The following is a 12,131-nucleotide window of genomic DNA, read 5'->3' as shown; positions in this document are numbered from 1 at the left end:
GAGCGTGGGAGAGTAGGAGAGAGACTGGAGGAAGTGGCCAAGTGGATTTGTCTTGGAGTTTGGTCTGACCTTCGCTCACCTCATGGATCAGGGGTGAATAAAGGAAAACCACGAACGTTTTCACATTATTTGCAATCGTTATGATGAGAGAGGGAGTTAGGAGAATCTTACCAAGTAGAGACAGAGCGCTGACGGCATTAAACTAGGATGCTACTTAGTGTCTTTGCTTGGTGCATTGTGCAAATCAACTAAAGCAAGAAGCCTTGGGCCCCTTACCAAGGTCAGTCTCCTAATAAGAGTGGAGCCTGTCTTAAGAAACTGGCAGAAACTGGTCCTGCGGATGGACAAGAGCCAAGGAGCAACTGAGTCTGTGCAAAGACAAGAGGTCAACTAGCAGTGACGAGGAAGAGTCATCAACCTTCATCCCCACGACCCCCGACGACCACCACCAGAATACACTGCACAAGCGCAGATGGGAGAAGTTTATGGAAATGACTCCTTGGAACTAATTTTAATGTGAAGCGGGGACAGGTTAAGAATATGTATAGGCGTATTGTGAAACTTCATGCATATGTAACTCTTTACTGCATATAACCAAGGCAAGTTGCCACATCAGGTGCGCATGACTTTAGCGGGACTAACCCCCATGCTGCCCAGTACTGAATAAACATACCTACTTTACAATCTTACTGATTGTGGAGTCCGTTTTCCGCAAGTCAATGAGAAGTTTAGACCTCTTTTTGATTAAAGTCCAAGTCTAGTGTAACAGCAAGATAATCATGCAAACGAACTTTCCCAAACACCACAAAAATCACTCCTATCCCTCTGTTGTTGCCTATTATGTTATCAAGCAACTGTTGTACGAAATTCAGGTTCAGGCAGCTTTCACCTGCTTATCATTTGTGGGGCAGAGGCGTAAAAAGCAGCAGTCATTTCTTTTGCTGCTGCTGCTTTTGCTTAGGAAGAGCACTAAGTACAGACACACAGCATTTCAGGCAGAGCTCCAGCTTCACCTGGCGCCATCCGTGATATCTTACATGCAAAGGAAGGAAGGGTAGGGTGGTGTTAAAGGAGATGCAAGGTATGACAAGTGAACCACTCCTGTGGTATGTATACCGCACTGTGTATATATGATATACCACACTGTATATCATTGGACAAATTGGAAACCCCTGCAGATTCCAATTCTAATTTGACTGTCATGTTCTTTTTCCCAATTTTACTGCATAACACTGCTGTTGAGCAGTACTGCTTTCTTATACCTGTAATCCTGGTTCTGAGTCGCTTTGCACGCAGAGACAAGTTACACGTAAACTTCTTCAGGGCCCTGGGGAACTGCCTATCAAAGCGTGGCTGGCTGTTCTTTTTCAAGATAAAACTAGTTTAGGAAAACTGATAAATTGCATATTTGGCTGTATACCTCACTGGCAGAGCATCGGAACTTGTTGCTAGGCCCATTAAAGTCACTGGAGCTACATGCGGGTTTCATCTATATGGAGTAGTTTGCTGAATTAGGAGTAAATGTGTTTTCTTACAGGTGAATCTTCTTCATTTTTCACTAACAATCGTGAGTGCCTCCCTCACTGTTTTCTCACTCAGCACACTCCACTTCTGTCATGTAACGGATAGCCATCTTTCGTAGTTTACACTTTTCATAGAATTATTAAGGTTGGAAAAGACCTCCAATTTCATCTGGTCCAACCATCCCCCTACCACCAGCATCACCCAATAAACCATGTCCCTAACTGCCACATCCAGTCTTTCCTTAAACACCTCCAGGGAGAGTGACCACCACTTCCCTGGGCAACCTGTTCCAATACCTGACTGCTCTTTCTGAGAAGAAATGTCTCCTCATTTCCAACTTGAACCTCCCCTGGCACAACTTGAGGCCATTCCCTCTAGTCCTATCAGTAGTTACCTGTGAGAAGAGGCCGACCCTCAGCTCCCCACACCTTCCTTTCAGGTAGTTGTAGAAAGCAGCTTTTTCTTGACCACCTTTCCCCTTCCCTTGTTACATTGCCATTCCAAATTCTAGGTTCATTCCACTCCCCTTCCTCTGGCCAGCTGCAGTCAGCAGTCTGTCTGGTCCTTAGGCCTTGCAAGGAATTTCCCTCTAAGGCCGTGTGACTGGGAATTTTGATGCAGATTTTCCTCTTCTCCAAAATCATGACATTTTAAATAGTCATAATGAGTAGTTTTCATTTGCTTTTTTAATCCAATGGGAGATTTTCATCAGTAGCACCCTGTTCTCATATTTTTTCCCTCAAATATCACGGAGAGAAAAGTTTGTTGATGCTTTTTTTTTTTTTTTTCTACTTCCTTTTTCAAAAGAGAGCTGAGGCTTCCAAGCCACCCCAAGTCCCTCACATAAAGGTATGGGGATGGTCACCTGAGTTGGGCAGCCTCTCAGAAAGTAACCTAGCTGATTCAACAGCAGGCCACAGATACCCAAATCAGCATGGCTTTCAGAGGCTTTAAATACTACCTACATTTTGACTGAAAGCCATGCTGATAATCAGGCTGCAAACAGCAGAGACAAGCCTTTTAACCTACCTTTCAATAAGGTCTTGTCCTGCTCTCACTACCAACTTTCTCTTCCCAGCTGCTGAGCTGGCTTTGTCTCCTAGGGACTGAGGGTATGGGACCAGCTAGCAGCTCTTGGAAGTTAAACTCACAGCTTTTTTTTCTCTGTTAGAAATACTACTCTCGAGTATGAAGGGCTCTGGGAGAGACGAGTATGTGACTTAGACAACTAATCAGATCTCTGGTCTGGAGGTTAGAGACAAAAAAAAAAAATACCCTTGCTTCTTTCCGCATTCTCACTGGATCCTCTCTTTTTCTATCACCATGTTGGACAGGTGAAATAGACATATGTCTGCAACTTAAATAGACATTCTGCAACTTAACAAGGGGTTTTCAGAAGAAGTACATTTATTGCAACATTCATGAAAGCACGTGGCACTTGAGGCTGTGGGTATGTGAAACCCGGCTGTCTTTCTGTGAAAGCATATTCTGCCTGCCTCCTTTGGTAGTTTTCAGAGACAAAAAAATGGCTTAACTTAGTGTTCCTTTTCTGTATAACTGGATAATATGAAGACAAAGAGGTATTTCAGTCCATCCTTCCTTGAGGGTTACTACCATACAGCTTTCAGTCACAATGTTTAACTTTTTTTTTTTTTCCTAGCTGCATCACATGAGAAGCATCTGACCCAAGAGCAAGTTAAAAGACTCTTTGAGCAAACCCCCACACTGTTTTTATATTGTCATCAAAATATTTCTGCTTTTTCTCTCTTCTTTAAACAGATTTGTGAAGTCATTTCCTTGAAGGATCTCTCACAGATAATGTGAAGTATGCCAGTTCCCAAAAAGATTGTGTGACAAGCTACATCACAACTTTATGATTTGGGGGATCACAGTCTTGCCAGCAGCAGTTGTTGCCATACTTTTGATTGTTCTGAAGTACCTAGGGACTGTCCTGGTTTTGACTAGGATAGAGTTAATTTTCCTCCTAGTAGCTGGTATGGTGCTGTGTTTTGGATTTAGGATGAGAATAACGTTGATAACTCACTGATGTTTTACTTGTTGCAGAGCAGTGCTAACACTAAGCCAAGGACTTTTCAGTTTCTCACACTGTCCTGCCAGTGAGCAGGCTGGGGGCGCACAAGTTGCTGAGAGGGGACAGATCCAGGACAGCTGACCCAGACTGGCCAAAGGTACATTCCATCCCATATGGCATCATGCTGAGCGATTAATAAATTAATTTGGGGTGGCTGACTGGGGTGTGTGTGAGGGGAACGGACGGACGAACAGACCACTGCTGAGGGATTGGCATTGGTCAGTGGGTGGTGAGAAATTGCATTGTGCATCACTTGTTTTGTACACATTAATAGTAGCAGTATTTTTTTTTTCTTTATTTTCTGTCCTAATAAACTGTCTTTACCTCAACCCACAAGCTTTTACTTTTTTCTGATTCTCTCCTCTGTCCCACTGCGCAGGGAGGGTGAACAAACGGCTGCATAGTGCTTAGCTGCCAGCAGGGTTAAACCACAAGAAGGACATGCTGTGGAATTGCCCTACTTTGTTCAATTTTTGTACTTAGAGGTTTACAGTAGGAGATCCCGGGGAGTTTTTGGTCATAAACTGTTACAACCATACAGATATATGCAAGGAATTGTGACTGTTTTATTTCAGGAGGTATAAAAGCTGTAAATAGAACTACTGATAAAAATTCAAACACAGAAGTGTTCCCTTGGCTTTCGAATGGAAACAGATACAATACCATCTTAAAAAAATAAAAAATAAATAGCCTCTTATGCTTATCCAGAAGATATGAGTAGGGTCAGGCCTAGTATATCTGAGGTTTTATACTAGAATTGACAGTACTTTGAAACAGTCTTGCTTGGTTTACTCCACTCAGTAAATCTGTAGTCCCTCAAGGAAGGTCGATTATTGAATAACAAAGTAAACATCTTCCTAATAACTTAAAGAGATCTACTCATTTGTTAAATTATTTAGCATGCAGTCAGGGCTCATGATGGAGTGCCAGCTGTGGAATGGTATCATTTAAATTGTAAGGTGATACTAACCAGTGGGCAGTTGACACTGTGTTATGAGTGTTCATGCTGTACATGTCTCCCATGGTGTTACATAGATCTAAGATAGTCTCATGGTCCATTGATTCCAGCATTTGTAGCATCATAGAAACCGTGAAGGTGGCTGCTTTCTAATGTATGTAGAAATGAACTAAACGTGAGATCTGAATCAAACAGACAAGGCCAAGGTATTGGCAGGGGAAGGGGAATTAAATCTGATTAGGTCTGCAGTCAGAAAGCAATCAGTGATACATCCAGATCAATGTAATACCAGCAAAGTCTTGCTTTGCTTTGAGTCTAACAAACTTTGCAGGATCATCAAGCACAGGTCCAGCAGGAGCAGGACTGCACCAGTGGGAGCAGCAGCAGGGGAGGGAGCAGCAGAGAACAGAGCAGCAACCAGCTGTTGCAGTGCCCTCTGGACCACTGGCTCATTCAAACAGCTTCTCCTGTCTCCTTATACGTGTGTTTTGTACAGTTCTGCTAAAATAAAAATAGTAATAATAAAAAAATAAATAAAAAATCAAGTACCTTCTTAGGAGACAAATGCATTAACCTGAAATAGAGTATTATACCTTTAAAGCTGTTGTTATCTCTTTGGCTTTCCAGATCTCAGGACAAATCCTTCAGACAATCCCAGACTCCAAGAAGTCAGCAGACCTGTTTGCATGACTAAAAAAACTTGGTTAACACTGCTCTGAAGTCGATGATAAATCAATAGTGACTTTAGCTGAAATTGGGTCACTCCTAGGAAAAAGGAAAATGCATGTCTAACAGCTTTTAAAAATGCATGTGGCAGACAAAGCAAGGTGTTCCCCATAACAATGCAGATGAACCTGTACCATTTACTTGGGCCTTCTGCTCGTGTAGTCACCATGGGGAGGATGTGGGTGAGATGTGTAAGTTATACATTAACATTGAAATAAATGTTTCCACGTTGTATTTCAAGGAGGTGCACTGCTCCATGTCCTATAAAAGAGAGTCTTGCTGTATACACTAGGGGGCAGAGGCCTTCTGTGCATGGACATCTTTGTAGCTGGATTAGCTGTTTGACACGAACACGATTCCAGGCTGAACTCTGTTACACGCTGTGATAATCCTTGGAGATTTTATTGTCATCAGATTCCTGCAAAATACATTAGGTGCACCTGTAGCCCTCTGTGGAGAATTTATCTGTGAAATGTCTCATGTTGCAAACCTCCTGGCACTACCAGAGCCGTTGTTTTGAGACCAGTTGTTTGTCAGATTACACCACGCTATTCACACACTTGGTTTTAGCTCTGCTAGTTTCTGCTGGTGCGGTTGTATTGTGGCAAGTGTTCCCACTGCTGGAGCTACAACTGTAGCAGCAATAGCAAGAAATCAGGGAATGTAGCAAAAATATATGTCATTCCCCTGTGAGGTAAGGGGGAAAAAGTCCTATTTTGATTTTTGTTAAAAAGCGACAAAGAAAAACAAAAAACACAGTGCTTTAATTCCTTCTGTTTCTGAAATTTACTCGAGTCTTCATGTTAAGCAGCAGCTTTCCAAAGGATCCACTGTCATACTTCTGTAAGTTTGGTTACATGGAAGCACTTGGAATAGTTTATTTTAATAACTTTTAAAGTAAATTAATTAAGTTTGTTTTTAAACCCTTCCCCTTCAGCAGGAGTGGCCATTCCTAAAATAGCCTTCCCAGGCATGTAGTTTATTTAACTTTGCATTAATACCATTTAATCAAGCCTTGAATTAGGTTTTGAAACAACTCAGTTAAACTGGTTCAAGCCAGTTTGATTTTCAGTTATGCAGTAGCTGAAGAGTTTATTTCATTTTAAGATAAATAAGAGAGTTCACATGGGTTTTCTACTGATCAGACAAAGCAGTTTTAAGTCAAATCTACGGTTAAACCACCGCAGCTTTCCGAAACCTTAGGGTTTTTATTTTTCTTCTTGTACAATGAAACCATAAGTTGAAAAAAAAAAAAAAAAAAAAAAAAAAGCTTTTATGTATCGGGGAGGTTCAAGCATAGGTCTCAAATTAAGGAAATACTAATAACTAGTACCTCCTCATCTTCTTTATAACTTCCCCCCCCCTCATCACCATGTGACAAACATAAATTGCTTCGAGAAGAACTTCAGAAGGTATTTATTTTTAAATTCTGCAAGGTCTTACACTTTGCTAATGAATCATACTCCTTATCTTTAATTTTTCATAAATGCAGTTATGCTTGCCATTTTCCATTGCCTTGCTATATCTCACACAGATCACCTTGGTGTTCCTCCAATGCTGTCCCAGTGATATCACTGTACATCTCACAGCTGTTTTCATCTAACAGCAGTATGTGTTTCCAGAGCAGTAAAACTTTGCAGATATTTTCGGTGACACCCTTGGTCAAAAGCAGTCTTCGTGAAACAGTTGTACTGCAACTCTCACAGGCCAGAGTTGGCTGTTGCAGGGGCATAAGCTCTATCAATTTAAGCCTGTCCGTGTTTGTGCCCCAAAGTCCTGTTTGAGCCTGGAGATCATTCGGGCCAGGGGTGGGTTGAAGCACAGCTGCTATTTAACAGCTCCCATAGTGAGAGACAATGGTCAGAGAAAGAAAGAAAAGAGAATGGCACACAAATCCGGCACTGTCAAGGTTAGCCTAGCAGAAAGTCGTTACCCAACAGAGAATTACAGAGGAAAGGACATTGCAAATAAATAAAAAACACAAGCATTATTTTGAATACAAGATATGGGTTTTCCAAAATGCCTGTAACATCTGTGGAGATGTAGTTGCTTTTTCTTAAATCCACAAGAGGAACTGGTTATTTGCACAGCACCAATGGAGACAGTGTGGTCCTAATAGAAGGAGAAGGGGAAAATAGCAGGGTAGAGAACATGCTGTGATAGAGTCTACATGAGCACTTGTACAAATGGGGATACTGCATCAGAATTTGGATCTGTGCTCAGTAATGTAGTCTGAAATCACTGACTGGTCTCCTGCAAAACAGCCGTGTGAAAAACTGGGTAGGCGGTCTGGTTTCTCCTTGGTTCAGTCAGGAGCTTTACTCTGCTCAAAATCTTTGGTAGAAGAATAACACCACTCTGTGGACACATTGCCTGATAGTCACTAAGCAGTTCAGTGTTAGCATCTGTGCTGTCATTGAAAGCAGCATAAAACTCAGACAGCAGGTAGGCGTAGTGCTATCAGAAGAGCTGCAATACTCATATCCAAAACAAAAATGTAGAGTTCCTCATGACACGTAACTAAGGTATAATTTCATCATTTTCCCTATGAAGGCAGATGAGTTTACTAATACAAATGGCAGGAAAAAGCAAATGTAACTCCACAGACACCTCCATTTTATTTGTGGATGACTTATAGCTCTTTTCAAGTGTGAATATAAAAGCTGTGATAAATAATGTCAACATCAGATAAATTATTTAAAAAGAAACCTACCTTCACTGTAATTCAGAGAGGGAAACAGTAATGGTGGTGACTTTCTGTATGAGCAAGAGTAGCATATACGAGACCGACTTTTCCATGTACTCATTTCAAATGCTGAATTTGAGATAACTTTAGCCTCATTCTTGTACATGCTGAGAAGACAATACTTAACACTTTATGAAAGCCATGGTTCATGAAAGTCATGGCTTAGTCCAGATCAGGTTCCTTTTAGACATACAGAAATAGAGACACCAAAAGTCACTGTCCAGTTTTGAAAATGTTACTCTTTACCCCTCCCTGCCTTATTTTTTTAATCTGCATGATGTGAAAGATGATAATGAGTGAGAAATGCCTTGATAGCCTGAGAAGGGGTAGCAAAGTCTCATTAATGAAGATAAGCAATGGCCACCGTACTGCACAGAATGCCAACGCACAGATCACTGCTCACCCACTGCTGCTTTCCTCCCTAAATTATATTTCTGTCTCCCATGTCTTTCTGCAGAGCTATTCACACTCCTGTTTATTTCAACATTCATACAAGAGGTTCCATAACCACAACAGGTTCATTTCATTCTTCCACCCTGTGCAAGGGTATTAAGAGCCAGTCAAATCATTTCATCTCTTAAAGTAATTTCCTCTCTCAGAAGGACAGTGTGACACTTTTTATAAGCCTGCTCTGCTAGTTCAGGGAAGACTCCTTGCGAATGCTGTATCACGTCTAGCCTGCAGATCCTGATATGTAGTTAAAACAGTCGATGCCACAGCAGATGCTCTTGACAGGTTTTGGCAGATAAGTTTTTCTAGACCTTGAAAATACAAACTTGTTTCCACTGTAGAGGTTATATGTGAACACAAAACATCCAATTCTAACCTCAGTTCTGAACTGTATCTGATGGTCTCTGAATTGAATGAATCTGAATGGTCTCTGACCTTGTGGACACTAAGGGAATGAGTAAACTAGCTCTTCTAATACTGAGGAGAGCCTTTAACTGCTGGAGCCAGAGAAGTTTTGCTGCAGGAAGGAAGTGGAAGATTTGAGCAACAAGGAGAGAAGTGCTTGTGGCTTGGTCACTGATTTGGGATGCTGATAGTCAAGGCTGGCTTCCCTGTTCCTGCACAAACTTCCTAAATGTCCGTACAGCACAGAGACAGGAATCTTGTTGAGGCCTGTCTGGCTTCTCAGAGAGTAAGCTCTTGGACAGAGAGACCGCTGCTTATTATTTACATGTGTGTTTCACTAAAGTCAATGAATTTCTAACTCTAAGGTCATTTGAATAAATTTTTGGTTTGGTGGCTGAGCCAAATAAATCAGAGTAGGGTTGAGATCAGTTTGAACTGATCATGACAGAGGTATCTTGGGGTTTTCTGTGCATTCACAAGAAAAAATGTGAAATGTTGCTCTGACTTGTGGAATGTACTTTATTCAATCCCAAATTAAATCTTTCTTTACTTTGAATGAAAAAAAAAGTTAATTAGCAGGCTAACATAATAAAATTCTTGATGGTAGCAGCCACCACTTCCGCAAAAGCAAGCACTCATCTAGTCTGTATAAAAGGCAGATTTGAATATCCTCTCTGAGAGTATCTCACCTGCATCTCCCAGTTCTCACAGCAGTGTCCTGTCAAGCCTGTTCTACATCTGCCATGTTTAGTTAAAGGGAGGAACCTTGCCTAATGTTGTGATTTTTCTTGTCTTACAATTTGATCTTTGCTAAAAGACAATATATTTCTGACATGCTATAATGGTCCTTTTCATTGTTGAGAACAGTAATGTAGCTTTTGGTTCGACCAAAACTATACTGCAAAGTTGATGGAGAGTCAATCATTCCAAGCATGCGCTGAAAGAGGCCAGTTCACAGCATCTCATTTTTCTTTGGGTTTGGTTTGGTTTGGTTTTTGAATTATCCAATGGACTTCTATAAATAGGATATAATCTTACACTGAAATCTATGGGAGAGTGGAAAAAGCATAGAAATGATATCAGTCTCCTTGGGACTTTTCTAGATGACCTCTCCTTTCTTTATCATAAAAAATATGAAATATAACTTAAGTTTAAAGAGATCTGCCAAATACTTTGATCTAAACTACATCTTATGGGATTGGGAGGCTTTTTAATGTAAAATATTTCTTGCAAAGTCTGAAACAGGTGTAAGTTGACTCATAGCAGAAAAAATGAATCATAAAGAATAGCTACTTTAATATTCACAGCAATGAACCCCAAAGCCTCCAACAGTGTCAGCAAATTGTAAAAATGACTCTAAATACCAAGTGAGCTAAAGAACTAAAGAAAGGGGAAAGAAAAAATAGCAGACAGGGAGGGCAATGGGATAGTCAAAAAACAGGGATAATAAAAACAACAAACAAACAAACAAACAAAAAATCTTAAAAATTTTCCCCCTTCAAAAGCAAGACTTTTTTTGGATGTGTGCAGTCCAATTTGTGCCTGAAGCCCTGACAAAAAGCAATGAAGTTCTGAATAGGGATCATATTGGAAGATGGAGCTCTAAACAAATACCTACACTGTTTCATTGCCCATTTTATCGCAGAAAGTAATGCAACTTTCTTCATCTTTTTCTGTCTTTCTTCTGTGCTTTTTCCTCCCCATTGCATGCTAACTGAGGGTCCATCCTGCCAGATGCTGAGCTCACTGTGGTCCTCATGCTGCCAAGTCCCGAGTACCTTTGAAGCCACTGCAGAACTGGTGGGCCCGAGGATTAAACTTCTCACTGCCCATTGCTACGTCAGGGCCTGATCATGTCAAAGTATTATTTTGGGAAGATGTATAGGCACTTCCAATTCAGGTAGTTGCTCTAGCATGTTGTTTGGTAGTTGTGGGCTTCCTGGGTGCAGAAGTCAGCTTGTCCTTGTAGATTTAGGATAAGAAGAGCTGCTCCCAAGAACTTGTACAAGTAACTTACCTAGTGTGTTGGTTTCACTGAAGTTCATCATGCAAACGTGAGCATCTGGAAAAGTAATGAGGAAAAAGGCTTTAGCTGTGGTCTGTGGTGCATGAGACCCTTAGCAGCTGCTCAGTAATGGCTCAGGAGAGGCTCCTGAGCAGAAATACAAATATGTGTTTCAACTGAAAATGTGAGAGCAGAGTGGATGGTAAAAAGCAAAGCAACAGAGATGCTGAGGAACAGGAGCAGTCCCAAGTGCAGCTGCTCAATGGATGTTTATGCCAAGAACAAGTGCTCTGTGGGCAGCACCAGGCACTGTGTCGTGTTGCAAGCCGCCCTGGCCCTGAGTGCAGCTGCAGTGTGAGGAAACGAGCCTTATTAAACTGCATGTTTTTTGCACGGGCCAACCTCTCTAGCCTGTCCAAGTCCCTCTGAATGGTATCCTTTCCATCCAATGTGTCAACTGCACCACTCAGCTTGGTGTCATCCTCAACATCCAGAGCTGCTTGTAGCATGGTCTGGCAGGCAAGAGAGCCTGTGTTACTTTCTGTGCTACTGCTTTTCTGCATCACCTTGGGCCTCACACTGTAGCTCCTGTTGCCCTCTGTCTTCTTACTTATAGAAGTAAGTAATTGTCACTTACAGAAACCAGCTGCTCACAACTCAGATGGATGTACTGCTGGCTAGGTAAAAAACTGGCTGAATTGCTGGGCCCAAAGGGTTGTTGTGAATGGAGTTACATCTGGTTGGTGGCTAGTCACAAGTGGTGTTCCCCAGAGCTCACTACTGGGCACAGCTTTGTTTAGTACTTTTATCAGTAATCTTGATGAAGGGATTGAGTGCGCTCTCAGTAAGTTTGCAGATGACACCAAGTTGGGTGGGAGTGTTGATCTGCTGGAGTGTAGGAAGGCTTTACAGAGGGATCCAGATAGGCTAAATTGATGGCCTGTGTCCAACTGCATGACATTTCAACAAGGCTAAATGCCAGGAGCTGCAGCTGGGTCATAAAAACCCCATGCAGTTTTATAGGTGTTTGGGAGGAGTGTCTGGAAAGTTGACCATTAGAAAAGTACCTGGAGGTGTTGGTTGACAGATGGCTGACAATGAGCCAGCAGTGTACCCAGGTGGCCAGGAAGGCCAACAGCATCCTGACTGGTGTCAGAAATGGTGTGGCCAGCAGGACCAGGGAAGTGACTGTCCCCTATACTCTGCTCTGGTGAGAATGCACCTT

The sequence above is a fragment of the Cygnus atratus genome, chromosome 3 (assembly GCF_013377495.2).
Source record: "Cygnus atratus isolate AKBS03 ecotype Queensland, Australia chromosome 3, CAtr_DNAZoo_HiC_assembly, whole genome shotgun sequence".
Classification (NCBI taxonomy): Eukaryota; Metazoa; Chordata; class Aves; order Anseriformes; family Anatidae; genus Cygnus; species Cygnus atratus.
This window is presented reverse-complemented; position numbering follows the sequence as displayed.